The 16,283-nt window shown below is 36.2% G+C and overlaps 1 long non-coding RNA gene across 2 annotated transcripts in view; it reads left to right on the top strand.

The window, feature by feature from the left end:
- Positions 1–15,460, top strand: part of LOC115609530 — a 30,491-nt gene extending 15,031 nt beyond the window's left edge. For both annotated transcript variants that reach the window (XR_003991888.1, XR_003991889.1), the window contains exons 2-4: positions 4,452–4,678; positions 10,934–11,051; positions 15,314–15,460. This is a non-coding gene — a long non-coding RNA (uncharacterized LOC115609530). The remainder of the gene's footprint in view (positions 1–4,451; positions 4,679–10,933; positions 11,052–15,313) is intronic.
- The last annotated feature ends 823 nt before the right edge of the window (positions 15,461–16,283 follow it).

A 16,283-nucleotide genomic window follows, 5' to 3' on the forward strand; every position in this document is an offset into this window, starting at 1 on the left:
TCAATGGTGTTTGCATAGCATTAAGTCCTTCTTTGTTTCTCACTCTGGCCTTACCAGTGGGGGAAAGCGAGCGAGAGGCTCAGCTGCCCACTAGGATTAACCCACAACAATTACATCTAATTGTCACAAAGAAATAAATATATTCTCAAACCATCAGTATTCTCAATAAAAAAGATTTCTAACTATACCAAATATGTGAAAGACATATGCTTTCAAATAACTCTAAACGTTATATTAATTTTCATTAATTGGAGGTCAGAGCTCTTTATGATATACTTATTAATTCAATCTGATATTGATTTTTTTGAATGTTGTGTAAGCTGAATAGCATTTCTGTTCTGCTTGCAGTAATGTGATATCGCAAAATTTAAGAGGAATCTTATTAAAGATCCACCAAGATGCTTTTTTTTTTTAATTCTAAATTTAATACAGATCAATTTATGCATAGATTATTTTTAAATATGGAAAAAAAACATGACTTCATGTAGAGATCTCTTGCTGTTCAGGACAAATTTAATTTCAGTAAAATTCTAATTTCTTGAATATATTTGACATGCTTCTTATTTGCTTGTTCTTATCTCATGTTTTGAGAGATTAGTTTTTGGTTAAACTGGCCCCTCTTAATAAAAATTGAGGAAAACCAGGAGAGTAAGAAATAACTGATTATTTTTCCAAAATGTTGATGAAATACAGGATAATTAATTACTTGGGAAAATGTGGAACTATGGACTTAATCTTCCAGCTATGTACAGGTCTTGCCAGAACTGGTTACAGCCTTTACAGCTGTCTTGACAGAGTCGTGATAATGGCTTGGTTGTTCCTTGTTTAGAGCAGAGTATTGAACACAGGTCTTAAACTCATTGGGGTATTGACAAAAAGCAAAGTATTGTAAGCAGAGGTCAAAAGAGAGGTAACAATTCTGACCCCACTAATTGCACATTTACCAAAGTTGTATCATGTTACTCCTCATTTAATTCCCGGTTTGTGTTCGCAATGTTTGCCTCACTCTCTGAGAATACTTGTCTTTTGTAGTTAATAGTTTCCACACACTGCTTGCATACCAACATGAAAGTGGTCTTTTTCCAAGACTTCTAGGAATTGGACAAAACATTTAATTTGGTGAGACATGGTGTTTTTTAGGCTGGTGCAAGGTTTGAGTCAATTATGTTTCCTTTATAGTCAGTGAATGGGGAAAATAAGTAAAAGACACCACAGGAAGACTCCTCCCAACAGGTAAGCGGAACAGCCCTCCAGGGGTGCCTCATTACCTGCACTGGCAATGAAAAGGTCTATCATGGCTTGCAAAACCAGGATGCCAACTTTTAGACACTTAACTTCCAGTGAGAATAAGATCTTAATAGCTTCTGCCTCTCTCAGAATAAAATAGAGTAGAATATTTCAGTTGGAAGGGACCTACGACAATCTAGTCCAACTGCCAGACCACTCCAGAGCTGACCAAAAGTTAAACAGTGTTATTAATGGCATTGTCCAGATGCCTCTTAAACACCTGGGGTCTGGGGCATTGACCACCTTTCTAGGAAGCCTGTTCCAGTGTGTGACCACCCTCTCGGTAAAGAAATGGTTCCTAATGTCCAGCCTAAACCTCCCCTGGTGCAACTTTGAACCGTTCCTACATCTCCTATCACTGGATACCAAGAAGAAGAGATCAGCACCTCCTTTTCTCCATGTCCCCTCCTCAAGAAGCTGTAGAGAGCAGTGAAGTTGCCCCTCCACCTCCTTTTCACCAGACTAGACAAACCCGAAGTCCTTAGCTGATCCTCACAGGACATTCCTTCATTCCTTCCAGCCCTTTCACCGCCTTTGTTACCCTCCTTCGGACACATTCAAGGACCTTCACATCCTTCTTAAATTGTGGGGCCCAGAACTGCACATAGTGCTCAAGGAAAGGCTGCACCAATGCTGAATACAGTGGGACAATCACCTCTTTACTGGCTGGTTATATTGTGTTTATTGCACCCCAGAATGTGACTTCCCAGACTTCCAAGACCTTTGGTACATGATAAAGAGGGATCTTTTTGTAACTTCTGCGGCTACTTTAGTAGTCTGGGCTGAATCTCATCAGACCTCATGGGTTAATGAACTTTGAACCATTAAAACTGATCCCTTATAATTTCAGTATCCACAAATGAAAAATCACTGTTTCTGTAGTTGTGGTCATTCAGCTCAGAGGCCTTAGCAGCCCACCGTCTATCAGCATTAGTAAAAACTGAGGCAAAAAGAGCGTAGAATGCTTTAAAGACAGCCTGAAAACATATCTTAAAGCTTACCACATCTCCTAGATCAGCCAGGAGGGGCAACAGGGAATAAATAAATTATTAAAGAATAATTACAGAGAATTAGCTTCCTCTTTTCATTCACCAAACAGATGTGAGCTACATTTTTTAGCGTGAATTAGTATTTAATTAATTAACATATAATTAATATAAGGTGTTTATTTGTCTATTAGATTCTAAGAAGATATTTATTATAAAATATTTATAAACTAAACCTGAAAGTATGAACATTAGTTTTAAATGTTGAACTCCTCTGTGCTCATCAGAAAACCAATGACTATCTTGCAAGGTGTTCAGGAAAGATAAAAATCCTTGAAAAAATTACATCTAGGAAGTAGAATTAGTACATACTTCTCTAATTATATATAGAACTTTTGTATTGAAATCTTGTCATAATAATAACAGCAAGGGAGACAATGCTCTAGCATTCACATTGATGTCAAATTCTGTCACTGATTATAGATTACAAAGGCATTACCATGGCATTACATCCTGTAGCACATGTTGCTATGTTAATCCAGAAAAAAATAATTGCTAGACTTCTCAAACATTTTACAAAATAAATTATCTTAAAATGAGAATACTCTTTGCCAAATACTGATGTTTCTCATCCTGCCTGAAAAGCTACGGTTTTTGTAGTTTCTTCACTCAAAGGGCAGCTTGTTTTCACTTAATTTGCCTCCACTAATCTATTGCTGTTAGAGATTAATTTTTGATTGATTGCTTCCTCACACTCAGATGCAAGTTATCATGGGACAAAGCTTTCACATAAAGTAAAGAACATTTTATATAGCCCTTTTTAATTAAAAAAGAACTTTTAATTGGGTATGCCAAGTTTGGGAAGTTTTGTGACTATAATAGAAACAACAGGGAGAAATTTATCTCAACTCTTGGGTTTGAAGGTTATAAGCATCTTCCTTGGTGGATGATGCAAATCCCATTGTATTAGAACAGGTGAGGACTGATTGAATGATTATTTTTTCCTTCAGCTAATGCCATGCTCCTAGTATAAGTATAGGTGTTCCAATTGTTTGGAGAAGGAAATATGGTTAGGGAAAAGCTGTCTGAAAATAATTAAAAAAAAAAAAAAAAATTATTTTCAGATAATTTGCTAACACTTCTTTCTCTTTTATTTAGAAAATCTTGTCTGCAGCAATGTAAGTTGTTTTAAGGGAAATAGCAGGTATGCAGAAGGAGGAAGAGCCCACTGACATTAGTTAACAATCTTGTGTAGAGAGGCTCATGTTCTTCAAGCATTCACTATTTGGCATTTATTAGTTTTATTCTTTGGCAACAACCTCTCTTTCCTGCCAGGGAAGTCCAGTGGCTGAATGAGCTGTTTGCAATCTGCTGTCCTGAACTGGTAGCTTATCAGAGACCAACTGGAACTGACCCCCTAAAATGAGTTTTGAAATTCAGATCTGGTGCCCTGGGAAAGTGAGATACACATTTTCTAGGCAAAGCAAACTATCACATTAATTCTAGCTGGCACAGCATAAGGTCCCAAATAATTTCTGCATAGAGTCTCTTCTGTTTAGATAAAGGTTTCATGCACTGTCAGTCTCTATAACAAACAGGAGAATACAACATGTCCCCAAGTCTCCTTTAGAATCTGTCCTTTGGCTCACTAGGAAAAAATCCACCAGCCCCTTCCAGAAATATACTAAGTTAATTCAGCCTATTTTAATAGCATGAGTTGTGATCTGCTTGTCTGTATCTCACCTGAAGTTATTAGACAAGTATTCACTTTCCAAATAACTTGGAGTGAGACCAAATGTTGTTTTATTTTATTCAACTCTAATGACTGAAAGTCTTTTGGATCTTAAAAATCTTCATAATTCTCAAGTTAAATGCATAAAACTTGCATGTAATCCTTTCACATCCCAGATACTACATTGTCTTTTTTGTTTTCTTTCCTCTTATAGATGGAAGAATGACTACTGTAAGATCTAATTCTTCCCAATTTTTATGTATGTTTACAGTGTGTATGGAAAGGAATATATTTCCTACCACCACCCTTGTTGTCCTCTCCTTTTCCATTCCTGCAACTTTTGTCAGTGGTATAAAATAGGAACTTGGGGGGAAAAAAAAAATAGAACTTCTGTAACCTGATATGTGCAAGGGCTGTGAAAGTTTTTTTTTTTCATATTCTTCTAGGGCTGGCACTGCATAAAGGCATGGAATGAGCAGAGAATCCTATCAGTGTTTCATCTGTGCACCTCAAGAACCACAGGAAGAATACAAGAGCAAACAACCTCACAAAAATATGGTAATGAATGCACTGCCTCCACATTCACTATCAGCTTTCTGATATTCCAAGACAAAAAACTCCAAATATGCCTTTCAATAATGCAGAGGGAATGAAAACTCAATACAACCCACAGGTAAACAACCTTTCTTACCTCTCCTGTCAGATGTGCTCAAATACTTGCAGTAGGTGGGCTCCTGGTAGCTGGGTTACAAGGGTAAGTTTAATTGTTCTGGGAAAGAAAATATGACAAGGAATGTTTTTTTTAAAGTGAAATTTACATGGACGGTATTCTCCTGGGACCCTGCCTAAACAGTGAAGCTTTTGGGGTTAGTATAAACTGGCCTTTAGCCTTCCAAAGGATTTGTAATATCAGCATTTTTGTGGTTGTTCATTTCACCCATTAAGACCCACAGGCCTGTCTTTTTTTCTAACAGAAAAAAATTCACCTTTAAATTTGAAGTTATCAAGTTTTTTCCCCTCAGCAGCATTGCTCATTTTTGTGTGGTGCTTAATTTTGCAGGGCTTGTCAGAGTCACTTAAGACATTGAATGCCCTGTCTAAGCAACCCGAAAGAAATTGACAGACAGTCTAATAATTTTCTTGGTAAAAAAGGTTGATGCACAAACTCTCAAGGCAATTAGAAACACAATTTTGCCAATCTGATGTTTAATTCTTTCTCACTTTTTGTTAATATATAAGAGCCAGAAATATGAGGAGAGAAACTGCAGCACTTTTTATTATTCCACAGGCACACAGCTACTTGGTCTATCAGAAATGACTTATTCACTCTGAACTGTTTAGTGTCAAGCCTTAAGTTATGTTTGTCTCTCAGTTACTTCATTTAGAGAACAAACTGACCTAGAACTTATTCTGCTTCTGATCTGTGATTTCTGGGTAGATTGTAACACTCTTGAGTTTGCAGGACATTACAGGTGCGGCCCAGTCACTTTCTAAAGACTTCTAATATTTATGTAAGCTTTTGATGCCTAGTAAGGTAGACATAGCATCGTAGAATCATAGAATGCTTTGGGTTGGAAGAGACCTTAATCTAGTTCCAACCCCTCTGTGACAAGCAGGGACACCTTCCACTATACCAGGTTGCTCAAGTCCTCCTGAAAGAATTGTTTAAGGGCCTTTTATTGTTGGTCGAGAGACATGCTCATCTTTGAAAGCTTTCAGGGTAGCTGTTTACTTGTTCAAGCTGAACTTTCTAGGTTAATAAGGAAATTTTACTGTTATAAGACTTCAAAGACATCTCCAAAGACTTCCCACACGTGCGTTCATGTTACCCAGTCTGGCTTCAGGAAAAATTGGTATTTTTCCTTCCAAGTCTCAAATCTCTTGTAAGTGTGGTAGAACACAAGTGAATTTTTTAACTCTGCTTGACAAGGAAAAGATCATGAACCTCTTCACAGCCAATCAGTCTCCTGTAAATATCACAACATTATTTTTATCATCACTGAAGCATTAAGTTAAAATGTGGCCACATGTACATTTAGAATTCAGCAAAGCATCCACCAAAAATATAGAAATAAATGGTATTTAGAAATCCCTTTCAATTCCATAAACACTACAACCATTTACTTCTCAATATGGACTGTATCTTAGTAATGATGTTAATTCATTTTGCAACGGAAAAAACCCTGTCATCTTCTATATCTCATAGCCATCTTTACTCAGTTCTTGCTTACAAAAACCCTGAAAATAACAAAACACCATAAAAATAAAAAGCAGTAAATAAAATCATTTTGGCTAACCAAGTCTAAGCCACACAATTTGAGAACTTTCTATAGTAGAAGGATGGACATTTCTAGAGGGAGATTAATTAAGTAGCTAAGGTAAAGGGCATGAATCTCACTCCTGAACTACATTCATTTCTCCACGTTCCATAGGAAAGGCCTTATTATCCTCAAAAAATAATTGTTAGACAGTTTTTAGGTGAGAAGAGTCCTTCCCAACAACTAGTCTCTAGCATCTCTCGTAATGCGAAATCCAAAGCCAGCATCTTTTATTCTCTGCTATATGATGTCTAAAATACTACTGCTTCTGTATGTTGTAGTACATGAAGGAAGTTAACAGGTGTTGTGTCAAAAGTGTCAAAAGTTTTATTTATTTCTTCTAGGAAGATGGTACAAAGGTGAGCATGGAAAGGAATTTAGAACTTCAGGCACTTTGTGTATGATTTGCTGATATTGTCTTAAAACAAAAAATTACAAAAATATTTTCTTAAACTAAGATACTAGATGCTAACATTTTTATTTTCAATCAACAATTACTTGTAATACAAACAGAGGACTTAAATGTTAATATCAAGTACCTGGATATGAAAACACTGACAAGAGAAAGTATTAGGTTTGGAACCTGCAGGTTTAACCACACAATCCCATCTAAACCATGAAGACAGTTGAAGAAATGTATTCTATGTCACATTAATGAGAAAAACTGACATATGAGAATATTATTTTCATTAATATATTCAAAAAATTACTTTTAATAATTATACTCTCCTACAAGTTGCATATGAAGCTGATACTTCAGTCTGAGAGCTTGCTAATATTTTGATTAGCTGACGCCACATTGCATCACAAAAAGCTTTTTTCCTTATTGACTGAGCAAAGTTGTCTAATGCAAAACATAATTATGTCCTAAGTGGCAGAGGTCTTCCTTCAGGTGTGTGCTTGATTTATTTAGACATGTCATTTGTTCTATTTTTTTCATAGCACTTTGAAGCTGTTGATATTTTGCCAGCCTTTCAGTTCCTTCATGTTAGCAATCTCTTATAAACTGGAAGGTTCATGTGACTTTTTACTCTTTTATAGTTTAGCATGAAATCTTTTTGGTATCTTGGTTTACACCGCATGTAAAACTTATGGTTGCAGAGATATTAGCAATATTCCATGAATATCAGTCTTCCTCAGGTTTATAGACTCTGAAAAGAACTTTTCAAAGGTTCATTTTGAGACCATTATATACATTTATTTTTAATAATCAGTTATCATTTCGTATGTGTGTTAAATTTTGCATTAGAAACATTTAAATAATTCGTAAGCTTTTAAGTATTCCAAAAAAGGTAAATGCAGGAGAAAAAAAGGCATGGTTTGACTGAAAACTGCATTTTTATTGAAGAAAAAATTTTATAGATTAGGTATTCCACTTCAATAATTTTCAAATTTTTGTCAGTTTGAAAAGTATAAAAAATATTTAAAAGTTTATTATGAATTTTCTTTCTTCCCTTGTTTAGGAAAAGATAAAAGTAAGAAAAAAGAGACCAAAATGGAATTAGAAGATCTTATTGGCTTAAAATAATTCCTACTACAGGTTTAAACCTCTTCTTCTGAGAAAATATGGTTTCTGAAGACCTTAAAGAAAGCATTACTAGTTTTACATCTGTGTTCATTTACCTTGCAATAGCTGCCTAAGGACAAAATGTTGGCACTGTTATGTTTTCCTAGAATATATAAATGAGATTTTTTTGCCAAATTTTAAAATATGGTGATATTTCCACAATCTTATCACACAGTTAATTTCTTTCCATTTATTTGCCCCAGTGTTAGTCACTGAGGAAGAAGCCCTACATGCTCTCTAGCTTCTCACTCAGTCATTAAGCACATTTTGGAAAAAGTCGTTGATAAGGTTCAAATTGGAATTTAAATGCCCTGAGAGAAATGGAATAAGCTTTTTAACCTCATCATTGCAACAGATCATTGTGACCTTTTTGAGCCACCACAACACAATTTACCATAAATAAATTTGTTCTCCACTTATTTATTGTTCCTTTTCTAGATACCTTGTGCTGATAGCTGCTAGAGTTGTATACACCATTTCCGATGCTCTTTAAAACAGACTAGATATTCTGCATCCTAGTCATGCCATAAACTGTTATGGTAAATATTTAAATATATACACAACTTGTTTATGTAAAACATAATGACTTTAAATTGGGCTGATCAGATATGCCTGACTGAATGTGCGTTAATAATTTACTTTTCATCAATTTGTTCCAGAGCCTAGAGGGTTCTGAGAACATACTAAAAAAAAAATAAATTCATAAAATGTTAAACAGGAAAACAACTCAATTTATCTGAACAATGCATGTTAGTTCAAAATAATAATAAGAATTAAAAAAATCATAATAGATTCATCTAGACACAGATTCAAAAAGCAAAGAACCAAATGATTTGACATCAGGCCTCTAGGCAAACTGTAGGTGAACTGCAGAAGAAAGAGGGAATAAATGGGTATTTTCTTTTTATATAACACTCTGAGCTGTATTTGACCCAGAGTTTTTGACCAAAGGCTTTTCTGCTTTCTGGTGAGCTTGACATATACAAAAGAAGTAAGTCAAAGACTTTCTCAAACACTTTCTTGAAAAGAAAAAATTAATCTTCATTTCAATTAAAGATTTTCCTTCCTGCTGTATCATCATTCTGAACAAGCCACACTAGAATCTTCAAAATAGATTTTCAGACAGAACCCCGTCATCTTAATATCAACAGTGACCAAAAATTTCAAATAAAAGATCACGTAGTTCCTCAGAGATACTAATCTTTTGCACAAGCTATGCATCCAAAATGAGAATGCTTTCAGCAACTGATGATCAAAACTTAATTTTCAATAAGCACGAAAGGACACCAAAAGATATTTGAATAATAATGTCATTGTTTTCTTCCTTGCCAAGTTTTGTGGGCTTTAGTTCCCCATGAAACCACCTGAAAATGCGATTCAGCAGCCCATACACACTGTGCCACTTACTCTACATCAGGCAGCTCACCTGGCTTCCAGATGATTTGCTACATGTCCTGTGTGGTATATGCCAGTCCCATCCAGATAGCTCTCACAACCTGGGGCATTTCAAGTGGCATTACAGATGTGTGCTCGGACAACTAGACTGATCACTTGTGAATGCTGACATCTTTTTCAACACAGCTAATGGGGTCGGTGTGTACTTCAGCCAAACAGCTGCAAGAGGCTGAATTCAGCTGCTGTAACATATTCAGCTACGTGGGGCTGGATGCATGGAGGGTCTGAATCCTAGTGGGAGGCTGCCGAAGGCCCAGAGAGGTGCTGCAAATTATTTACAAATGCATTAAGCTTTTGTGTTGAAGTAGGGAGTTTAGTTTAACACAGCTAAACACTGAATGTCAGTGTTTACAAATGTGCCAAGTGTCTGGAGAGGAGGCTGGTTCCACATGAAGGCACTGAGGGCCATTTCAGATGCTCCAGCGCTCTTAAGAGCGCTGCGCATTTAAGACCAGTGAGAAACTGGCTCCCATGTAATGCAGAAGACCTATGTCTGTGCATTGCTGATCAGACACTGCAGGAAGCTGGCTCCTTGACTATGAATAATTGCTGAAGAAATTGAGCACTGAGGCAAAAGGTTATAAATGAAATTTTCTTGTTAGCCTACCCCTAACGTGTTCATTATTGAGTATTTACCAGACCTAAGGTTAGAATATATAACTAAAGTTTAATAGGTTTGAGTTTTTCATAAAAAAGAGATTTTTGGTATGTTTTATGAGAAATGTGGAGGGAACTGATTCAGCTATGAAAATGTTATGTCACTGGCTACAATTGCTTGGTTTTCTTCTCCTTTTTTTTAAACACAAACCTGCTTTGCAGAAGCACTCCAGCCTTGACTATATCCCATTTTCATGTTAGAGTAAGTAAAACCACCCAGCAACCCTCCTGGGACTTCCGTCCTTCCTCAACATGCAAATCTGATGCCTTTTTGCATGTTTAGCCAGTTCAAACACTCTCCATCTCTTCTTCACTGATGTGAATAACAACGCAAAGCTCTGCCTTCACGCAACCCTCAGCTCCCATGCAGGAGTGAGATATATCTTCTTTTTCCTGATGCCGAGAGTCCAAAAGATGTGAGAGTGGGTCTGGAGAGGATTGGTTGGAGCAGGCTTACTGTTCACACAGTTTTACGATCAAGTTCAGTGACCCTTGGAGTACCACTGTTTTTTTTCAATATGTTAGTTTCTGAGATATATAAAAGGAGCAACCTCTCTCCAGTGTCCACTGAGGGATTTGGTTTTGCTGTCATACCATAAACTGATGAGCTACACAACCCACTGAAGTATAAAGAATTATGCACAGCATGGTTTGCATCACTGGATTTTTGTCCCTCTCCACTCTTAATTTCTACTCCACTGCTTACTGTTCCCTAGAAAGCAACAAATTAGCAAGCACTGTGGAAAAATTATTTTAATAGCACCAATAAAATGCCTGTTTTTACACTATAAAAACAGTTGTCTCAGATTTATTTTCAGGGTTTTTTTCAAAGCAAAATGTGTTTATTCGAATTTTTTTGTGCTTTCATCATATGAAATACTTATTTTTCCATCCATGATACTTTTTCCTTTCTTTTAATTTAATGTTACAGTACTATTTTCAGAAACTGTGTCGTTCCATAACATGGTTCCAAAATGAAAAAGAAAAAAAAACCCAACAAAAAACCAACAGAGAAGAATGGGATTTTCCCTACAAAAACACAACTTCAGGTAAGTACTTCTTAATATTGCAAATCATAAATGAGTGTGCTTTGGAAAGCCAAGTTTCAGTGCAGCTATCAACATCCACAGGAATATATGATGTAAAATTGCATCAGCATTACTAAGGAAATGTGAAGTAACAAAAAAATCTGGTTATCTGTAATACATTTAGTTGTAGAAAATGGTAATCACAGTGGGGATCTTTGCTGGATTTAGACCTTGGGCTCCATGAAGCAAACTGACAAATGTCTAAACATTTCTGTAATGACTCTATGGAGACAGCAGGATTCACAGACTTTATTACAGGATAAAGTATTTTTAGCAGGCAGAATGAAAATTCAGTGTGACTGTGGGCAGCTCTAAGTTATGCAATCTTCACTTTATCCCAGGTGTTGATCTCTTTTTTTCCTTTGACTTCACTCACTGTAGTCACATGTAATCATGCCAACATTAAAACACAGACGCCCAAACTACCTCTTGTATTCATGTACAGTAGCCAAGGATTGTTATTTTATAATAAATCAAAACCTTTTTACAGGATATTATTCAATAAATGTCATGAAAATAATCTGTTTAACTTATACTATCCTTCATATCTTTCAAAACTCTATGCAGTCTGTACTGGGAAAAAGCAAAGAAAATATTGGCATGTTCCAAAGTGCTATTACAGGCTATGGCTGGCCAGAAAGCAGGACTACCTGTTCAGTCCATTATCAGAAATAAAAATAAAATATATAAATAAATTGTCATCCCAGGGCTCTCTGCAGCTGCTCAATGAAACTGATATTCTTGGTAGCCATTTAGAATTCCAGGCTCTCTAGCTGTAGGAAAAGCAGAGACAAAACGAGCTGGTGTAGCTCATATAGCTGCCTCAACCTGTGACACTACCACAAGCAAGTTTGCCGCTATGTGCAATGTGCCATTACTGTCCTGATTCAATGTCAAGATGCTTGATTAGCATATGAACCTGGGTTTTTTTGCAGTAAGTTTTTTTTCTCATGGTTCGTTTTGCTAGTAGGGACTAATATATTACTTTGTATAATATATATTATTTGCCTAGGTTTTTGACTTATTCATAAATAGTATTTTTTAAATCAGTCATGTATTACATTTGGTTATTTGATTTATTTATTATAAGCTGTGGAAGTTGGTCAGCTCATACATTATTTGTAGCAAAAGAATTATTTTCTTTCATTTTAGCCCAATTGTAACTTCTGCCAGAAATTGTATTTTGTGTATTCTCATTAATATTCAAAAGAACTGTTCACTGCAGGCAAGTTTTAAAACCTGTATGATTACAGTTTTTCTCACAATATTCTACGGAGAAAGAAGAATTAAAAAAAAAAAAATCGGGCCTTGATTTATTGCCACTATTTATCACTGTTAAATTTCCTTTATTTCTGAAGTGAAGGAAACGTAAATCAAACTTAAGGCATAGTGTTGCCAAATGCTGCCAATCTTCAGTTCTTCGTAAGTCAGCACCCAGTGGTTTGAGAGCACTGGGAAATGGCTACTGCATACTAAAAGTATGAGGAGATCCATGTGTCCCTATGCTATTAGTGTAATTCTGCAGTGCAGAGTCTTTTCTGACTCTGGTTTAAGTAACAAAATTATGCAAAGTTCTGGAAGACAGTTGGAGAAGCAGAAGTCCTTTCCCCCCATCAGTTTTGATTCACTTTTGCAAGTGACCCCTGATGGAGCTGCAGTGTAATCACTAAGCTGCAGAGTCCCTGGTTTGTTTTTGCTCTTCTGACATCAAGATTTTCCTGGCTTGGCTTTCTGTGGACTCTAAGCCATGAGAACCTGGGTAAAGATCCCTTTCCCCAGCCCCCCTGCCCTTTCTGCATCCTGATGGATGGGACATTCTACCAGGGAGCAGAGGACTTGGACTTGAGTCTTCTCAAGCTGGGAACACAAAACATGGTCACCCATCTTTTGTTGCGGTGGCACCGTCTTCATCTCCTCTAGTGTGGTTTTATGCACCTTCATTGTTGTTTAGTAGTTCCTCACATAACCTTTGGTATTTTTAAACTGCCTTTCTGAGACATTATCTCGATTTGTGTGCTGTATATGAAGCATGGGTGTCCATGCGGCACGTAGGTATGTAGTGGGAATAAAAACCTGGATTAACCTCCCCAGTGTTAAATTCTTGTATGAGAAACCTCAGTTAGCATCCTAAATTAGGATGATTCTATGCTTTTGCTGCAGTCGGAGAAGCAGCCTGGTAATATCCAGAAGGCAGATGAAATGTATTCCCTTTTTCCACTGAGTTTAAAGGTAACTTAAAAAAAAGATACTTATTTTGGCACTGATGTATATTGTTAAATTCTTAACATTTATAAATACAACCTTGTCATTTACAGCTTTGGATTTATATATCCCTGATACGTTGTGAAATATTTTTAAGGGGTTCAGAACTAAGATAAAAATGATAAAAATAAATGTATACTATATAGGATCCTGTATATGTAGAGTCTCTATAAATGCTCAGAGTTTGCCTGAAAATAGCTAGGGTCCCATACATTAGAAATTTTAATAATTACTGATATGTTTGGAAAAAAACATTATTCTTTCAGCTTTCAAATATCAGTTACTGTGAGAATATTTAAAAAGTTACATAAAACATCAATAAATGCTACGAGAAAGGAATACCAGGTCAAAATACTGAAGTGAGTACTCTTCCTTTACAGAGCATTCTTTGTGCACTAAAAGCATTTCAAGATGTCCAGCCCTTTTTATCTGGCACAAATTCTGTTTCAAAGCAAGTTGATGTATCTGGTTGAAGACACAGCAAAAGATTGTTTACACTCACTGTAAATTCTGTCCCTTTCTAGCCTGAAGTCATGACAGACTTTTCAGAATATGCTTTGATGGTAATATGGATTGTCTTAATAGGTCAACACAGACAGGCATGAAGAAAGAATTAGAAAACTATTTCTCATAAAATTAATCAGTTTGAGAAAGTTAATAGTTTAACTGTTGACAAAAGAATATTGATCAAAGAAAACCATAAAATCAATCAGTTATCTTTAAAAGGTACCACAGGGGTATGCATATTAAATAAAATAACATTAGACAGTAAACCATGTTAACATCAAAGATGTCATCTGAGACTAAAAGAGCAACAACATTAGAAACAATAACATGGCAAATATGTTATAAGGAATTGTAGACGTAGTCAAGGATGATAAGAGGTTTGCACTTCTGTGGTATATTTTATCTAAGGATCATAATGTATCTTAAATAAAAACCCACTCTGCTTTACCTAGTTCATACATGAAAGTGGGATTCAAGTTAGGAACTGGGTATCTTACCTCTTGGATAAAGGCAAGATAAAGATAAAACTGCAGGGGCTGGATTTACTGCATCCAACTTTAAAAATAGGCCTCTACTTTAAGTCATCCAGGCCCTTTCTACAGTCAATGTCAGCAAATAGAAAGAAGATGATTCATCTTACTGGTCTGACAAACCTAACTTCAAATGTAGTTACAATTTCTGAACAATGGCACTTTCAAAATGTTTGTTTACTGTACAACAAGAAGCTGCGGTCCTTACCCTGGATACTGATGTCTACAACACAGAATGTTCAGAGTCCTGTGACATCAGCCTCAGGTGCAAGGAGACATCTAACTAGCTCAAACACAAGCCATGAGGCATGAAATCCACCAGGAACCTTCTGAAAGACCTAAACTCCTTCCTGGATCTGGCTGGCTTTAGAATTTTATATGGTAAAGCAGTGCAGAGGGAAGAAGAAAAGTCCATGGTCTGATGGTAGCTAATATTAAACATGGGTAAGCTAAGAAACTAATATGCAATTATTATTGGAGAAAGAACAAAATGAAAACAGAACCTTTTGCATTACTGATCAATATTTTGATCTATCATTTTACTTAACAGACTTGCTGAGATACTAAAGACTTAAAAAGGTAGTTTGAATTTTTAATTTCCACCAAGGGGAAAATAAGCATTAATATTTGTTTTATGTATATGCACACTGTGCTCAGGCTGCTTTGTAAAAGTGAGGTAATCATCTTAAATCCAAATAGTTTTCCAAATACCTTTCACTCTTACCACATGATATCACCCATTTCTTCCAGGGCATCAAGACTTTCTTTGTACTTCCCTCCCCTTTAAATACATATTTTTTTGTAAAGATTTTTGAAATACAGGACCTCGAGCATCATCTTTTACTTTCTTGTCCTCTTTTCCTGGAGTGACATGTCCAGATGCTATAATGAGGTGCATAATCTGTTGTTCTATTTTCTTTTTAGGTTAATCTTTCATGCTGACAATGAGACTTTGGATCGGAGACTCCCTGGATATTTTTCTCTCTAATGAAACTTTTCCCTTCTAACTTATCTTCTTATTGTTACCAAAAAAAAAATAAAAAAAAATCCATCCTGGTGTGGTCAGACTTACACTATCTTATGACTTGAACAGGTATATAAACTCACTTTTCCTTAACTTCACTTAGGCTGTCTCTGCAAATCTAACCTTTCTACCAAAAGACTGGTTCTTTCTTAAGCTGTTGACTTAATCATCAGATCTGTGACCAAGTCACACTTCAGTTTTAAGACAGATGTTTTCCTCCATGAATAAAGTATAAGAAAATAAATGTAACTAAAGTAAGCTCATTCTGAGTGAAAAAAAATATGTAAAGAAAACGAAGACTAGTTTTCATGCTGAGATGCATGAAAATAAAGACTAACCTTCTGTCATAGTTTAACCCCAGCCTGTAACTCAGTACCACACGACTCCTAGCTCATCTCCTCTTTCCCCCTCCGCAGGTGGGATGCGGAGGAGAATCAAAAGAATGTAAGCCATGGGTTGAGCTACAAACAGTCCAATAACTAAAGTACAATATAATACTACTGCTGCTACTACTACTAATAATAATGATAAGGAAAATAACAAGCGGAGAGAATATAAAACTAAAAGAGGAAAGGAAAAACAAACAATAAACACAAGTGATGCAAAATACAATTGCTCACCACCTGCTGACCGATACCCAGCCCTACCCCAGCAACAATCAGTCCCTTTTGGGTAACTCCCCCCAGTTTCTATGCTGGGCATGACGTGCTGTGGTATGGAATATCTCTTTGGCCACTTCAGACCAGGTGTTGTGTCTCTGCTCCATGCCGGCTTCTTGTGCACCTCCTCACTGGCAGAGCATGAGAGACTGAAAAGTCCTTGATCAGGACTTGATCAGGACTTAATCATGATCAAGTAAGTGCTGCTGAA

This window comes from Strigops habroptila, chromosome 6 (genome assembly GCF_004027225.2).
Source record: "Strigops habroptila isolate Jane chromosome 6, bStrHab1.2.pri, whole genome shotgun sequence".
NCBI lineage: Eukaryota > Metazoa > Chordata > Aves > Psittaciformes > Psittacidae > Strigops > Strigops habroptila.